The sequence below is a fragment of the Pelophylax lessonae genome (genome assembly GCF_965119305.1).
Source record: "Pelophylax lessonae genome assembly, chromosome: 3".
NCBI lineage: Eukaryota > Metazoa > Chordata > Amphibia > Anura > Ranidae > Pelophylax > Pelophylax lessonae.
In genome coordinates, this window is record NC_138770.1 from 518,733,231 (window position 1) to 518,751,279 (window position 18,049).

Genomic DNA, 18,049 nt, shown 5'->3' on the forward strand with positions numbered 1-18,049 from the left:
TCTGGCTTTGAGCCACATGTGGTTTCTATGATACAGTGTAAGGATCACTGAGGTAGTAGAAAATTATTATATTTCAAACACATTTCTTCAATGTTGGACAGTAAATAAATTGTGAAATCTGCAGTTAAATTATTTGTGAGAGTAGATATCCAAGGACGGTAACTATTTATTAGGAAACATATAAATTAGTTCTAAATATATGGGTTAGTCTTTATTATCTTGCTAGGTAGCTGTTCAAGCTTTTACTGCTACACCACTGATAAAGCATGATAAATCTTTTAAGCTGCTAAAAATATACAGTAATATAATCTGAAACTTCAGTATGAGGAAAGATTAAATGAAAACAGAATAGAATGATTTTGCTTATGCAAGTATTCTAAGTCTGTATAAATTAAGACCCTGAGCTATGATATGCCCTCGTGCAGAGCATATTCTTTGTCTAAATATATATACATATTTCCCCCACAGTAATTATACCCTTTTTTTCAGCATTTCTTTGATGATCCTGAAGGAAAGATTGAATTGCCGGCTAATTTAAAAGTTCATTGCTGGAAGCGTCCTCAAGAGTTTATAACAAACACGGTAAGAACTGTTGATGTTAAAAACCCATAATGAACCTAAATTGCATATTTTAAAATGATTTTCTGGAGTTACCAAAATATAAATAAAGCTGCTGACCGGTATAAACGTTAGGCTTAATTTACTCCAGTGCATTGCAGGAACATTGTGTGCTTTCCCACAATGCACTAAAAAGGCGCTTCCCCTTTGCAGATGTGTGGTGTGTCATTAAAGTGGTTGTAAATCTCAGACATGAAATATGAACAAAGAATATCCCTCTATAGCGTGTACTTTTCTCTATCCAGAGCACTAAGTGTCATTTCTGTCTGCTGTTTTGTTCCTCTGCTACCTGCATGCGTTGCTTCTGACAAATTTTCCTGACACCAAGAAAAAAAAGGTGACAGAGGAGGGAACTTCAGCTGATCGACAGCCTCAGCTCTGTTCCTGTGTGCTGTGTGAAGGGGGTGCGTCCCTTCCATCCAATCAGCTCTCAGAGCTCTCCTCACTGAGCTCTGCAGAGTGTAACTTCAGCTCTCTGCCCCTTTTTTCTGACAGCTCAGGCAATCTTTATCAATTCTTTGAACAGAGGAATGCAGATAAATGGGTACAACTAATATAGGAGGATTTGTTTCATCACTGTATCACCTAAGGCCAGTCATTCACTGGATATATGTGAGGGTTTACAACCACTTTAATGCTTGTGTTTGTAGAGTTTGAGTAGGGGGGAATGCAGGAATTGATTAAGTAATTTATAGTTCTCAACAGTGAAAACATTTGTGTTTATTTACTAAAGTAAAAAATTGTAACTTTGCAAAACTGTTGTTGACAGTGGAAGGTGAAAGTTCATTCAGTCACGTGCAACCAAAAAACCTTTTTTTTTTTTTTTTCTTTATCAAATAATTTGGTATTCAAAGTGAACACGTCTGCACCTTTTTCACAAAATTAAGTGAACGTTAACGTTTTAAAATTAATATTATTAAATGAATATCTACTCATTTTGTTAAATAACCCAGGGGAATCAGAAGAAAGGGAAGCGATGCATTTCCTATTCTTTCTCCATTTCTGCAGATATAGTGCAAATGCAGACAAGCTGAATATAAAAAGATCAATGTTCACAGTGCCCTTCACCATAGTGTATCTATATATTTTATATATATTTATATCTTTTTTTTGTAGTTTTAGATAGAGTGCTGAAGGAATATAATCATAATTACATAGCTACATAGTTGGTAAAGCTGAATAAAGACACCAGTCCATCCAGTTTACCCTGAGAGTGAGTGAGTGTGTGTGACTACTGTTTTCCATATCTCTGTACATTGTGTTCGCTAATCACACATCTAAAAAAATTACTTATCTATTCTCTCCGCTGACTCCACCAACTGTGGAAGGGAGTTACACATCTTAACCACCCTAAAAGTAAAGAACCCCTAATGCAGTTTAAGAATGAACTGTTTCTCGTCCAACATCATTGTGTGTCTTCATTGTGGGTCTTCTTTAGAGACCTAATATTAAGACTCCTTCCACATTGGGCACCAAACATCCCACGTTTAAAGGCGTTTGACTCTAAACATCCCTTCGTGTTAACCTGACTCACCTCACACCTAGGTGTTTACAGGCATTTAGAAGCAAGAGTGTTTAGAGGCAGACAAAAAAACTCAGAGTCAGCGCGTTCAGTAGAGGAGCGTTTTGGCAGAAAAAACACCATCATTCATTTCAGTGAACAGAATACATTTTTATTCTGGCCAATGAAATAAATAAAGGCCCAAATGCCTGACACGCCTAACATCACCTAAATGCATTTACAAAAAATGGCTTTAGGCACATTTTTAATGCTTTTTTTTATCCTGCCAGAAGAAAAAGCAATCAGATGAGCTGGGCAAATACACAGTGTGCCTAGGGCCTAAAAAGTTTCCTGCAAGTGCTAGAGTCCACAGAAGTTTTATATTGCAATCATGTTCCCTCTTAAGCATCTCTTCTTCAAGGATAATTGATTTAACATTTGTAATCGTTCCTCATAAATGAGGTCCTCCAGCCCCCTATTAGCTTTGTTGCCCTCCTCTGGACTATCTTTAATTCAAGTACATTCTTCCTGAGGAGTGGTGACCAGAACTGGATGGCATACTCAAGATTCGGCTGATTCACAGTGGTAGAATTATAATTTTATCTCTTCAGTAAATACCATTTTAACCACTTAAGCCCCGGAGAATTTGGCTGCTCAAAGACCAGGGCCTATTTTGCGATTCGGCACTGCGTGACTTTAACGGACAATTGCGTGGCCGTGCGACGCTGTACCCAAATGAAATTGATGTCCTTTTTTTCCCACAAACGGAGCTCTTTTGGTGGTATTTGATCATCTGTGCGATTTTTACTTTTTGCGCTATAAACAAAAAAAGGGCGTCATTTTTTTATATGAAATTCCCCCCCAAAAATCTAATTTGTTTATTATTTTAGGCCAATTTGTTTTCTGCTACATATTTTTGGTAAAAAAAATCGCAATGGGCGTATTTTGATTGTTTTTTTCGCAAAAGTTATTGCGTTTACTAACTAAGGGAAAGATTTATGTCATTTTTATTGTTTTTTTTTTTTTAAAACTAGTAATGGCGGCGATCTGCAATTTTTTTTTTCGGGACTGTGACATTGCAGTAAGACAGATCGGACCCCTGACTAACATTTTTGACACTTTTGGGAGTACCAGTGACATTACTATAGTAATCAGTGCAATACATATGCACTGTTACTGTAAAAATGACACTGGCAGGGAAGGGGTTAACTTTACTAGAGATCAAGGGGTTAAGTGTGTCCCTAGGGGCGTGCTTCTAACTGTAGAGGGGTGTGGCTTTTGATGTAACCACAGAGACATACGATCCTACATAGCAGGATCGTATGATCTCTGCTGTTACACCAGGGAGAATGACAGGCGGCTTTGTTTACATCAGCCACCTGCCTTTCTCCCTCTCCACCGGGAGATCGCGAGTGGCCGGCGGACATCGGTCACTCGCGCGGGGACCTCAGTGAATGAGTGGGGGCAGGAGGGCACGCGCTCGCCCCCTACAGGCTCCTGGGCGATTGACGTAGTACTACGTCACTTTGCCCATGAGGGGCTGATGAGTCGGCAAGTGGTTTAATGCATGCTAATAGTCTGCTGGTCTTGCTTGCTGTAGCTTGGCATTGCATGCTATTTCTGTGTCTGTGATTTACTAGAAACCCCAGATCCTTTTAGATCCTCGTTTCTCCCAAAGGTGCTCCCCAAGCATGCTCACTTGCATGCATATTTTTTATCTCCCAAGAGCATTACTTAGCATTTTCTTACATTGAACATCATCACCCATATTGCTGCCCACCCCTCGATTTTAACTAGGACTTTTTGTAAAGTTGCTATATCCTTTTGTGAAGTTATTGCCCTACTTGGTTTTGTATCGTTAAGAAACACTGAGATTGAACTACTTATTCCAACCTCTATATCATTTATGAACAAGTTAAACAGAATTAATCCAGGATAGAGCCCTGGGGCACTCCGCTCACCACTCCAGATCATTCAGAAAATATGGTATTATTCACCTCTCTGGACACACTCCTGCGATCTGTTTTCTATCCTGGAACATATCATGTGTTCAATGCCGAAAGACCCTAACTTGTAAATTAATTGTTTGTGGGGTACTGTATCAAATGCCTTAGCAAAATCTTCATACACGACATCCACAGGCCTACCGCTATTCAAATTAAAGCTCACCTCCCGATAGAATTCCTGCATTATGGCTGTCTGGAAAGTCTAGCCATTTGAGTTTGTACTGCTGGCATAGATATAGAAAGTTATAGGAAATTACAATTTTACAGTTGTTACTGTGTCACAAGGTAAGGGGGAATCTTCTGCTAAGGACACCTGTTCTGATGACAGCTGTCTAAGAAGGACTTATCCTTCTTATCCTGGTGTATCTCTGGGGCCAGAAAGTTAAAAGAAATCTCCCTGATGGCACATAGAATGCAAAAGAAAAACAACAGATGTCTCTTCACCTTTCCATATAATACTCAAACATTATAGGATTCATGCACACAGGGATTTTACGGGAATTTTATATGCCTATCATCATTTCCCGACACTTTCCCGTGCCCAGGGAGACGCACATGCTGTGTGCAGCCTTCCATACAAGTATGTAGCCATACTCTTGTAAATGTAAATTCTTCTTTCTGACATATTTTACAAACCTGAACGTAGGAAAGTGCTGGAAAAATTACGCTAGGCAAATATAATAAATGCCTGTAAAATCCGTGTGTGCATAAACTTCAAAAAACTTGTTATAAATGCATTTTAAAGGTGTTATTTTATTTTAATTTTGAAAAATATCACTTTTGCAACATGTTTTCTTTTTCTGCTCCCTGTCATTTTGCCTGGAATATTTTCCTGTTTGGAAGATGATGCTAATTTCTCATCAGGAGTCTTATAAACTTGTCAATAAAGCCAATGGAAAGGCTTCCAGCAGTGAAACCAACACTGAGAGCAACAATGATATATAAAATTCAATAGTGTCATATTTATTTTCTGAAATCAGAAAGGTGATGTTGCTGCAGGCTATTGCATGTTGCACATGGGTAATTGAATAAGCCTAAATGTATTTTATTAATGGTAAAATTGAGAGAACAGAGCTGCAGGCGTATGTATTTTTTTGAGCAGTTAGAGAAGTATTCCCTCTTGACCCATCGCTACATATGGGTTAAGCCAAGGCATGCTGTATTAGGGCAGAGATTTATTTTTTAAAACAACTGGGAGCCCAACTTAATGTACTGAAAAATGGACATGCACTATTTTTTTTAACACAACCCACTGCAACGCAAAAATGCCCTTCCCTGTGTTGTGGTGCTCTGCTGCCTAGGTGCATTGGAGGGCACCACAACCTACTGCACTATGTGTAAACACACTTTTACCACAAGCTGATATTGTACTAGTCTAATGATGAGAAGACACTGCTCAAGGTGTGAGTGCTTCAAGTCTAGCGTTGCTTCCAAAGCAGAGGTGCCCGTCCGGTTTGTCTCAGAGATTAATGGATGAATGGCTGCACACTCCAGAAGGATGCCAAAATCTTTATTGTAGTAATCAACAAATAAAAGCATATACAGCACAGCGAGCACAAGGAGATAAAAATGTTACCTTGTTTAACACAGATAATAGCGCCTAATCATAACACCCTTTTGATTCAATCATTCATTTTTCCAAGCTGATATTGTAAACGGGCTCCTTATGTTTGAATCTAGTAAACCTTTTTTTTTCTTGAAATGTAACTCCACTTTTTGAGAAAAAAAACAGTCATCTCTCGGTGATCTGTCAACATTGCAAGAAATTGAACAAACTTTTTTGTATTCTGACAAAAAAAGCTGCTTTGTTCCACTATGCCCTTGCAAGACAGCCAGCTGAAAGGAATGGTCTGCATTCATTATCATCAACTGTTGCACTTTCAGTGTTTTTATGAGGAAAGCTACAGTGTCTGCATCCACTTAGAAGTAGTTAACCTTTAAGGAGAAATTAAAAAAAAAAAAAAATTCCTATTGCTAAGGATGCATGAAATGTTTTTTGTATTTTTTTTGTGCAGAAATCTCATAAAATTAGTGAGCCAATCACACAAGCAGGATATTACATTTATATGAACATTCTGTATACCAGCAGTGTACAGAACGCTTCCAGGTTTCCAAACTGCATTGAATTTTGTGAGAGTTTTAGAAAATATATAGCAGCTTCAGAGTGAAAAGGGACAATCATTTTATAGATAACATTAAATTACGATATGGCTTGTGTGGCATTTTTATATGCTATATTATTATTATTTTTTTTTTTAACAAAAATGTAATTCCCCTTTTAAGCGATACTAAAAACTATTTTTTTTTTTTTTGTTAAAAAAATTAAAAAGATGTTATACTTACCTGCTCTGTGCAATGGTATTGCAAATAGTGTTCCCTTACCTCCAATTTGGAAGTCCCTTACCCGTGCTCTCTGTTCCTCCTTCTTCCTTTGTGCTCTTGAGCCAGGCTGTGTAAGTCCATAGACACACACAAAGCACAGCTCGGACACGCCACCTTCCCCTTCTCACAGGATTTGACTGACAGCAGTAGAAGGGAATGGCTCCAACTGCTCTCAGAGTCTCCTGTACCTAGGTGCATTGCATGGCACCAAAACATACTGCACTGTGTGTAAGCACACTTTACCACAAGCTGATATTGTACTAGTCCAATAATGAGGGAACACTGCTCAAGGTGTGAGTGCTGCAAGTCTAGCTTGTTTCCAAAGCAGAGGTGCCTGTCCGGTTTGTCTCAGAGATCAATGAATGAATGGCTGCACACCCAGGAAGGATGCCAAAATCGTTATTGTCGTAATCAAGAAATAAAAGCATATATAGCACAGCGAGCACAAGGAGATAAAAATGTTAAAGTGTTTACCACAGATAACAGTGTCTAATCATAACACCCTTATGATTCATTCATCAATTTTTCCAAGCTGATATTGTAAACGGGCTCCTTACGAATGGCTCCAACTGCTCTAAGAGTCTCATGTGAAACTAAAAAGAGGGAGCAGCAGTGCTGCAGATGGGTCAGTGCTTGATTGGTGGTGGAATCAGGTAAGTGTTTGGAAGGGTTGGTGGCACAACAAGCAGTCAGACACTTTTTTTGCCTTAATGCAGGGAATGCATTAAGGTAAATATATCTATATATATATATATATATACAGTATATATACGTATATATACAGCTGCAAGAAAAAGTATGTGAACCCTTTGGAATGATATGGATTTCTGCACAAATTGGTCATAAAATGCTATCTGATCATCATCTAAGTCACAACAATAGACAATCACAGTCTGCTTAAACTAATAACACACAAAGAATGAAATGTTGCCATGTTTTTATTGAACACAACATGTAAACATTCACAGTGCAGGTGGAAAAAGTATGTGGACCCCTAGACTAATGACATCTCCAAGAGCTAATTGGAGTGAGATGTCGGGCCAACTGGAGTCCAATCAATGAGATGAGATTGGAGGTGTTGGTTACAGCTGCCCTGCCCTATAAAAACACACACCAGTTCTGGGTTTGCTTTTCACAAGAAGAATTGCCTGATGTGAATGATGCCTCGCACAAAAGAGCTCTCAGAAGACCTACGATTAAGAATGGTTAACTTGCATAAAGCTGGAAAAGGTTATAAAAGTATCTCCAAAAGCCTTGCTGTTCATCAGTCCATGGTAAGACAAATGTCTATAAATGGAGAAAGTTAAGCACTGCTGCTACTCTCCCTAGGAGTGGCCGTCCTGTAAAGATGCATAGCGAATCTACAATACGTAAAACACTAAACAAGAATAGATTTCATGGGAGGATACCACAGAGGAAGCCACTGCTGTCCAAACAAAACATTGATGCACGTTTACAGTTTGCACAAGAGCACCTGGATGTTCCACAGCAGGACTGGCAAAATATTCTGTGCACAGATGAAACCAAAGTTGAGTTGTTTGGAAGAAACACACAACACTATGTGTGGCGAAAAAGAGGCACAGCACACCAACATCAAAACCTCATCCCAACTGTAAAATATGGTGGGGGAGGCATCATGGTTTGGGGCTGCTTTGCTGCATCAGGGCCTGGACGGATTGCTATCATCAAAAGAAAAATGAATTCCCAAGTTTATCAAGACATTTTGCAGGAGAACTTAAGGCCATCTTCATCTTAAGGCCAGCTGAAGCCCAACAGAAGATGGGTGTTGCAACAGGACAATTACCCAAAGCATGGAAGTAAATTAACAACAGAATGGCTTAAACAAAAGAAAATAGGCCTTCTGAAGTGACCCCGTCAGAGTCCTGACCTCAACCCTATTGAGATGCTGTAGCATGAAAGCGATTCACACCAGACATCCCAAGAATATTGCTGAACTGTAACAGTTCTGTAAAGAGGAATGGTCAAGAATTACTCCTGACCGTTGTGCACGTCTGATCTGCAACTACAGGAAACGTTTGGTTGAAGTTATTGCTGCCAAAGGAGGTTCAACTAGTTATTAAATCCAAGGGTTCACATACTTTTTCCACCTGCACTGTGAATGTTTACATGGTGTGTTCAATTAAAAAATGGCAACATTTCATTCTTTGTGTGTTATTAGTTTAAGCAGACTGTGATTGTCTATTGTTATGACTTAGATCATGATGATCAGATCACATTTTATGACCAATTTGTGCAGAAATCCATATCATTCCCAAGGGTTCACATACTTTTTCTTGCAGCTGTGTATATATATATATATATATATATATATATATATATATATTATTCAGTAGCTCACAAAAGTGAGTACACCCCTAAGATAAAATGTCCAAATTGGGCCCAAAGTGTCAAATGTTGCCACAAATCATTTCCAGCACTGCCTTAACCCTCTTGGACATGGAGTTCACCAGAGCATTACAGGTTACCACTGGAGTCCTCTTCCACTCCTCCATGATAACATCACGGATCTGGTGAATATTAGAGGCCTTGCACTCCTCCACATGCTTGGACAGTCCATCACCTTTACCCTCAGCTTCTTTAGCATGACAGTGGTCCTCTTGGAGGTGTGTTTTGGGCCGTTATCATGTTGGAATACTGCCCTGTGGCCCAGTCTCCGAAGGGAGGGGATCATGCTCTGCTTCAGTATGTCACCGTACATGTTGGCATTCATTATTCCCTCAATAAACTGTAGCTCCCCAGTGCTGGCAGCACTCATGCAGCCCCAGACCATGACACTCCCACCACCATGCTTGCCTGTAGGCAAGACACACTTGTCTTTGTACTCCTGACCTGGTTACCGCCACACACACTTGACACCATCTGAACCAAATAAGTTTATCTTGGTCTCATCAGACCACAGGACATGGTTCCAGTAATCCATGTTCTTAGTCTGCTTGTCTTCAGCAAACTGTTTGCTGGCTTTCTTGTGCATCATCTTTAGAAGAGTTTTCCTTCTGGGATGACAGCCATGCAGACCAATTTGATGCAGTGTGCAACGTATGGTCTGAGCACTGACAGACGGACCCCCCACCCCTTCAACCTCAGCAGCAATGCTGGTAGCACTCATACATCTACTTCCAAAGGACAACGTCTGGATATGAAGTTGATCATGTGCACTCAACTTCTTTGGTCGACCATGGCGAGGCCTGTTCGGAGCGGAACCTGTCCTGTTAAACCACTGTATGGTCTTGGCCACCATGCTGCAGCTCAGTTTCAGGGTCTTGGCAATCTTCTTATAGCCTTGGCCATCTTTATGTAGAGCAACAATTCTTTTTTTCACATCCCTAGAGAGTTCTTTGCCATGAGGGGCCATGTTGAACTTCAAGTGATCAGTATGAGAGAGTGAGAGTGATAACAGCAAATTTAACACTCCTGCTCCCCATTCACACCTGAGACCTTGTAACACTAATGAGTCACATGACACCGGGGAGGGAAAATGGCTAATTGGGCCCAATTTGGACATTTTCACTTAGGGGTATTCTCACTTTTGCTGCCAGCCATTTAGACATTATTAGCTGCGTGTTGAGTTATTTTGAGGGGACAGAAAATTTACAATGTTATACAAGCTGTGCACTCACTACTTTACATTGTAGCAGTGTATAGTGTAATTTCTTCAGTGTTGTCACATGAAAAGTTATAATAAAATATTTACAAAACTGTGAGGGGTGTACTCACTTTTGTGAGATACTGTATATGCACATATAATTTTTAGAAATTAGGTTGAAATATGACTTTCTTATAAAGCAATCTAAAATTAAAAGGACATAACAAAACCCAAGTTGATCAGTGTTTAAAAAGTTTACATTGTATTCTGTGATTTGCCCTGTACAATCACACCAAAACATATTAGTAAGAGGGGCCTTGTTGCGACATTACAAAAATCAGCAACAAAACAAAAAAAAAAAAGCAAATGGTACAATATGAACAAGGAGATAATTATGGCTGATTAGGGTTATTAAAAGTTTTTTTTTTTGTATTTAATTGTTTTTCACACTTGCTTGCACCACAGATCCTTTAATCTATCTATAAAAGAATGCCTAAGTATATTGTAGCAATAATATTGATACAACATATTTAATAATGAAGACTAAGCATAGAAGGCATGATGGAGGGAAAGACTTTGACATCCAAAGGATTTAGATTACATTTTGGGGTGTACCCTATATACTCAAGGTCCTTAAGTGGCTAATTCATATTTATATTGTTCTGTGAATTATAGAGCCAGAATAGTTACAATAATGGTTTGTATTGCTTCTGGATTTTTGAATTGTGAAATTATTGAACTGTATCTCTCAAGGCTGAAGTGTGTGGGCGGACACTGCCATTCATACTTGGATGTATTTGCTTTTAGACAAAAGAATTGCAATTCCTCTCCACTGCAATTTTTCAAACCATACTGGGTTATTAACTTTATGGGTGTCCTGCAAATCGCTTTGCCTCTTTGACATTCCGAATACATTGTCTGTCCATTCATTCTGACACTGTATTAAATCAGGCTGTCTACAGCATACAAAACAGATTAAATTAAGACATTTCCGTTAGACATTTCGTTTACTTGTTATTTCATTGTCAGTTTATTTCTATTCATAAAGTTCTTATACTCTTCAAGTGAGCATTTATTGTCATAGTTCTTTCATAAGTGAACATGCCTGAAACCACTCTCAGCTTCATACTTTAATTTTTAAAGAGAAGGTTAGAGAAGTGAAGGAAGAAAGTGATTGGTTTCTAGGGGTAACCAATTTAGTCAAGCTGCTTTACTTTCTCAGTGTAAATGGGACAGCATGTCATTGGAAACCTGGCACGCTCTTATTTATTTCTCATCTCCTATCCTGGGTTCCATTAGTAGAACCATTACAGAAGCATAGGAAAAAATCCCATCCTGTTAAAAATCTAGTAAAAAAGTACAGAAATATATATTTTTAAATCCTAGTTGTTAGTGGGTCAATCACTCAAATCATATTGGCAGTTTCAGTGAGGGTTGAGGGCTATAAGAAAATTCAAAGTTTGTTGAGCTTTCATAACCTACCAAAGGATGTCTATCCAAATTATTTACATAATATCCGTATCAGGTAGATCTGTAAGCTGGCAAACGATGGTTCGACATTTTCGGGCCATCTATGACCGTTCTTACATAACTTCTGTCAAACGGGACTGTTGGAAAACTTTTGCTGATCAGTGGCTGCAGCCACTGATTAGTGTATTCTAACAGCAGAGGAGTTTTGCTGTCAGAATACAATGGCACAGTGGGGAGGGTTCCTCCATCCACCTGGCTTGTTTGAATGGAGGAAACCGTTCTTTTTTTTTTCGATCAACCAGTCTATGGCCAGCCTTTAGGCTCCATTCATACCCTTTCATGTTTTACTCTGTGTTTTTTGAGGGGCATTGAGATGCATTTTGTTAAGGAAGTCTATTTATTGGGAATGTAGCCTTAAAGCCCCATTAGGGGCAAAAACCTTTACCCTACCTCCCTCCTGCCCCCCTCTAATCCATCCTCCTAGTGTTTTTTTCCCCTTATTTGGTGAAGGCAGATATACTCAACTAAGTCCCCCATCGAAATCGCTCACTGCCACCAATTCCACTTTGGGGGACAGCTGATCCATCACTGGGATGACACCTCAAGAACGTCGCCTCCCTCGCTGTCCTCTTTTGATGACGTTGCCCTCTTTTCCCCCCTGAGAGGACTTTGGCGGCAGCCATCCAATTGGAAATGTTCACGCCTCACAGGCAGTGATATAGACACCCAAAGAAGGACCCTTCCAGAAAGTAATCAGAAGAGTAGTCTTGGTGCAGCAGGGTCACGTAATCACGGCTTTAGGTAAGTTAGAAAGGGCATTTTTTTTTTTTTTATAGTATTAAAGGGGTAGAAGGGAGGGATGGGAGGGGATAATTTTTATTCCAGAGAGTATTTTCAAAGTATATTTAAACCCCAAAAAATGAAATATCTAGTGATCCGGCCATAACAGTCCTTGTTCAGACACTTCCTGTGATAGGCTGACAGCACTCTGTATATGTTTTCCAACTGTACTCCTGCTTTTGTTACCCTGTTAAACAGGCTTTGGATGGCCATTTCAACACACGTTACACAGGAATTGTCCACTGTTGTCATCAGGCAACTTGCCATGCAGCCATTACTGGTTTGCAAGCATGAAAACAGAGAGTAAAAGGAAAATGCTGCAAGAGATCAGCATTACTGAGGTGCAGCAAAGAATGGAAAAAAATGAAAATAGTGTTTTGTTATAAAAATGGCTATTGCTCATGATTCAATGTTTTATTAACAACTTCAATACTGGACACTTTAACCCCCTTCCTGCCCAGGCCAATTTTCAGCTTTCAGCGCTGTTGCACTTTGAATGACAATTGTGCGGTCATGCAGCGCTGCACCCAAATTAAATTTGTATCTTTTTTTTTTGAGACAGATAAAGCTTTATTTTGGTGTTATTTAATTTACCACTGTTTTTTTTTTTTTTTTATCTTTTGCTAAAAAAAAAACAACAAAGACCGAAAATTTTGAGAAATAAAAAAAGTTTTTCATAGTTTTTGTTATAAAAATTTGTAAATAAGTAAATTTTCTCCTTCACTGATGTGCGCTGATGAGGCTGCACTAATCGGCACTGTTAGGCTGCACTGATTGGCACTGATGAGACAGCATTGAAGGGCACTGATGAGGTGGCACTGATGGGGAGGCACTAAATGCAGCACTGATGGGCACTGATAGGCAGCACTGATAGGTGGCACTGATGGAAACTGATAGACAGGACTGATAGGCGCACTGATGAGCAGGCATTGATAGGCACTAAAAGGCATCACTGACTGGCATCACTGATGGGCACCGATCGGCACCACTAATGGGCACAGATCGGCACCACTGGTGGGTACTGATTGGCATCACTGCTGGGCACTGACTGGCATCACTCCTGGACACTGACTGGCATCACTGCTGGGCACTGTTGGGGCTGCACTGATAATCAGGGCATTAATAATCAGTGCTCTGATTATCTGTGCAGGTCTCCCCTGTAAGGAAAAGCCAAAACCCGGCATTTCCTTGTTTACATGTGATCAGCTGTGTTTGGGCACAGCTGATCACATGGGTAAAGAGTCACGTCATTGGGACGTCCCAGGGACGCAGCACGCTGTCGACCACTGCACGCCTTCATGGCCACACAAGCATAGCAAGAGTGGGACGACATCATATGACATCGTCCCAGAAGAAGAGAGACACCTTGCACCTGTTATTTTACTATATGGTGGGTGGTGATTAAACAAATGCCTGGTGCACACAGGTGGAATATTGTCCGATATTGGCCGGTTCAACAGGAACCGGCCGACATACGACCTGTGTCTACACCAGCCTGTCCGACAAAAGCCAACCGAATGTACGGCTCCTGTAGTATGGGCATTCCAGAAAAACATCTGCCGATTGGCATCTGGTGAGCGCTTGCAGCCAGTGGCTGACTGGCGGGGGGCTCAGTGGGGAGATCACTGTACAAACATCAATAGTTAGTAAGCAACCTCCTCCTGAGCTCCTCAGTTTTTTTTCGTTCAGCCCAATGGGCTAAACTAAAAAAAAAAAACCTCATAGTGTGAACCAGGCATTAGAGTTATTTAGTTATGGTTTTCAGCTACTTCAATGAGCCACAGAACACAAAAAATTATACCTGCACTATTTATTGCCTGTGCAGTGCCCCATAATGTACAGTCCATGTGTTTTTTGATATGCTGAAGGTCAAATTCATTTGTTTACACTGTAAATCTAGCTTGGGGTGTCATTCAGAATCAACAGTAACACACCCCAATATGAATACGTGAACAGAGATGTGCATTGATCTTACAGATCAAATCTAAAGCAAAACTTGTTGGCCTAGCATAAGCCAGGCTTGCATGAGTTTAAAACACACTGTATCCGCTAAGTGGAAAGCCTGGAAATACCATGCTTTTTAGATTTTTCCAAGCAAACTAGGATTCCCCAAGGGTTAAATCTCAGATGGGACGTATGTTTTTTCACATAAATGAATCATTGGTTTATGCATGAATTGTTAATTTTTAATTTCTATGTGAACAGCTGTTATGATGATGGTGATGATTATTATTATTTGGATCTATTTGTGTATTTACTTTTATATGAAAGGAAGGATTACTTGATACTGCTTATGCTTTATTTTGGCTTTGTTTTATTGTTTTTTTCACATTGTTTTTAATAATTTTCTCAATTATTTCTTTTCTATTTGTATCCTGTTTTATCCTTTATATGTTTTTGGCTCATTGTGTGGTATGAGATCAGAGGAGCAGCTGTTCATTGTTGTAATGCTTTGTTAAGTCAGTTACAGCCAAAGATCCATGTGGTCTGAAGTGCATCAAACTGAGTCCTCACTGATGCCTGTCTTCCAGCAGAGATTTCATTTTTATGGCTTGCAGCCGGCAATATCTTGTTAGGGATCTTTAAGCACAGAGGTTTACTTTGCCTTATATTGAGTTATGGCTGCTTCTGGGGTGCTAAGTAGAAAATTTAGCTTTTTTGGTATCCAACAAACATAATGGAAAATAGAATTAGTGATGTCACTGACTGGTAGAAAAGTCAATAACTTTTTTTCAGCTAGCATAGTATTATTTTGCTGCTATTGTATAGTAAAGTGAAACAAAAAAATAAAATAATTCCCAAGGCCTTTATATATAAACTAGCAATATTTGTGTTAATTAAAAAAAAAAAAAATCTTATCTCTACACATAGCACGTTACACAGCTATATCACATTGTTATTTTTATTGCTTATTTCATCAGCCTATTGAAGGCCAACATCTGCAATACCAATGAGCAGTAAGCTATCTGTAAAAACATTCCATCATTTTAACTACTTGCCGACCGCCGCAAGTACATATACTGCGGCGGTCAGCCCCGGCCAGGCAAAGTGATGTACCGGTACGTCACTAGCCTTTCACTGGCTTGTGAGCCAATAGCGGGCGAGCGCGCGCCCGCTGAGGCGCGCGCCCGCCCCTGCTCGTTCCCTAACAAGTCAGTGCGTGTGACCGGCAGACCCGATGTCCGCCGGTCACTCGCGATCGTTCGCCGGGAAGGGAGAAAGGCAGGCGGCTAATGTAAACAAGCCGCCTGTCATTCTTCCCTGTGTAAAAATGGAGATCAGATGGTTCTACTATGTAGGACCATTGATCTCTGTTTTTACACTAGTAGCCATGTCCCATCACAGTTAGAAACACGCCCCTAGGACACACTTAACCCCTCCCTCTCCAATACAGTTAACCCCTTCCCTGCCAGTGTCATTTTTACAGTAACAGTGCATATGTATAGCACTGATTACTGCAGTAATGTCACTGGTAACCCCAAAAGTGTCAAAAATGTCAGTCAAGGGTCCGATCTGTCCGCCGCAATGTCACAGTACCGCAAAAAAAATCACAGATCGCCGCCATTACGCGTTAAAAAAAAAACAACAAAAATTACAAAAATCTTTCCCTTTGTTAGTAAACGCGATAACTTTTGCGCAAACCAATCAAAATACGCTTTTTGCGATTTTTTTTTTACCAAACATATGTAGCATAAAACAAATTGGCTGAAAATTTTAAAAAATTTAGATTTTTTCATTTCTTTTTTGGAATTTCATATTAAATAATTTGAAAAATATTGTTATTTTTGCAAAATTGACGCTCTTTATTTGTTTATAGCGCATGATCAAAAAATCGCACAGGTGATCAAATACCACCAAAAGAAAGCTCTGTTTGTGGGAAAAAAAGGACGTCAAATTTGTTTAGGTACAGTGTCGCACGACCACGCAATTGTCCATTAAAGTCACACAGTAAAAAATCGCAAAAAAACCCCTGGTCAGGAAGAGGGTAAAATCTTCCGGGGCTTAAGTGGTTAAAAAAAATTTAAAGTTAAATAAAAACACTACTTCCATGTTGGTATGAGGTCTTCTTTAATATCCTTGTTCATCAGACCACAAGATGGTGGATGGCGACTTTCTTCTAGCCAACCCTAAAATCTACCTGAAAATTTCTGATTCAATGGCACTGGTACTTTACCTTGAACACGTCCTTAGATATGAAACCAGAAACCAATGGGTGTGCTTAAAGTGGTTGTAAACCTCAGACTTGAAATATGAGCAAAGTATATCACTCTACTAGTGTATACTTGTCTCAGTCAAGAGCACTAAGTGTCCTTTCTGTCTGCTGCTTCGTTCCCCTGCTTTCTGCATGATGCACTTCTAAAAATTTCTCCTGACACCAAGAGAAAAATGGTGTCGGAGGGGGGGGGGGATTGCTCCAGCTGATTGACAGCCTCAGTTCTGTGTGTGTGTGTGATCTGCTGATCGCTGGTGCAATGCTCTACAGGCTCCAAATAAATCAAAACAAAATGCACACTTTTTTACCTGCAAAAATATGTGAATTTTTTTATGAACTTATTCTTTAAACTCTAATTTATATTGTAATCCTGCATTTGTTTATTTCAACACGAGAGAAATTGATCTGAAGTCTTTGTTTTGCATTTAAATGGAAAATGTATGTGTTTACATGACTTTACATATTAATCAGTTTAGGTGTTCCATAAAGGCTTTCCCATCCAAAATCTCTTAATTTTCAAGAATCTACTAAGCTATGCTTTGCCAGAATACACTGAGCAAAATAGGTTTGTGAGATAGTGAGGAGATGACTTTTCAGCAGGTCTTCTTATGCCTCGTACACATGATGGACAATTGATTGTCTGTTTTTTGTTGCATGTTAGTCTCATATTGAAAATATAGAGGTTACTAAAGTTACAAAAATTCTCGCACGACAGAATGCAACTTGGGAAGTGATGTAATGTGTTGGGGAGACCTCATTGGTTGGATATGCTTAAATTATTTTTTTTCTGGTGAGTAGTGTTGAGCAAACACGGACTGTATTATTCGGGTCCATACCGGATAATTGGATTTTTGCTACTCGGAAACGGACCCGAAAACTTTACTGTATGTTCGGGTTTAAAATCCGTGTTCGGTAATTTTATTTCCTGTTTTGTATGTAATGGCGCGCTTTTAACGGTGGGGTTTCAACAGCCAATCAACAAGCGTTTAACTGGTGTGCCAAAGAAGCCATCACAACCATGTCTACTAATGGCATGGCTGTGATTGGCCAACTGAAGCATGTGACCCAGGTCTTTATAAGCTCGAGACACAGCACGCAGTGCGCCAGTCTGCTGTAGTGTAGGGAGAGAGCACACAGAATGGGGCTGGCTGCTGCTGATTAGCGACAGACAGGGTAAAACAACATTGTGCCCGAAAAGAATGCAGGGACAGGTCGGAGTGTAGGCAGGGAAAGATATTTGAGTATTTTAGGGACAGTGTCAAGGCTTACCTTTGTTGGGAGTCATTCAGGCAGAGATTTATGCTCACCCTTGCAAACAAACACAGACCAGGGTGACCAGGTAAGAAGCCACCTGGCCTGTGAGTTTGTGCACGGGGGCTGTTCAGGATAACCAGGTCCAAATACAGGCAAGGACT

At 39.8% G+C, this 18,049-nt stretch overlaps 1 protein-coding gene across 1 annotated transcript in view; it reads left to right on the forward strand.

Moving 5' to 3' along the window:
- Window positions 1-495: 495 nt before the first annotated feature.
- The window catches only part of ADGB (androglobin), a 488,973-nt gene continuing 471,419 nt past the window's right edge, over window positions 496-18,049 (forward strand). Inside the window, exon 1 of the mRNA XM_082252536.1 lies at window positions 496-582. The gene's annotated coding sequence lies outside the window, so the exon portion shown is untranslated. The remainder of the gene's footprint in view (window positions 583-18,049) is intronic.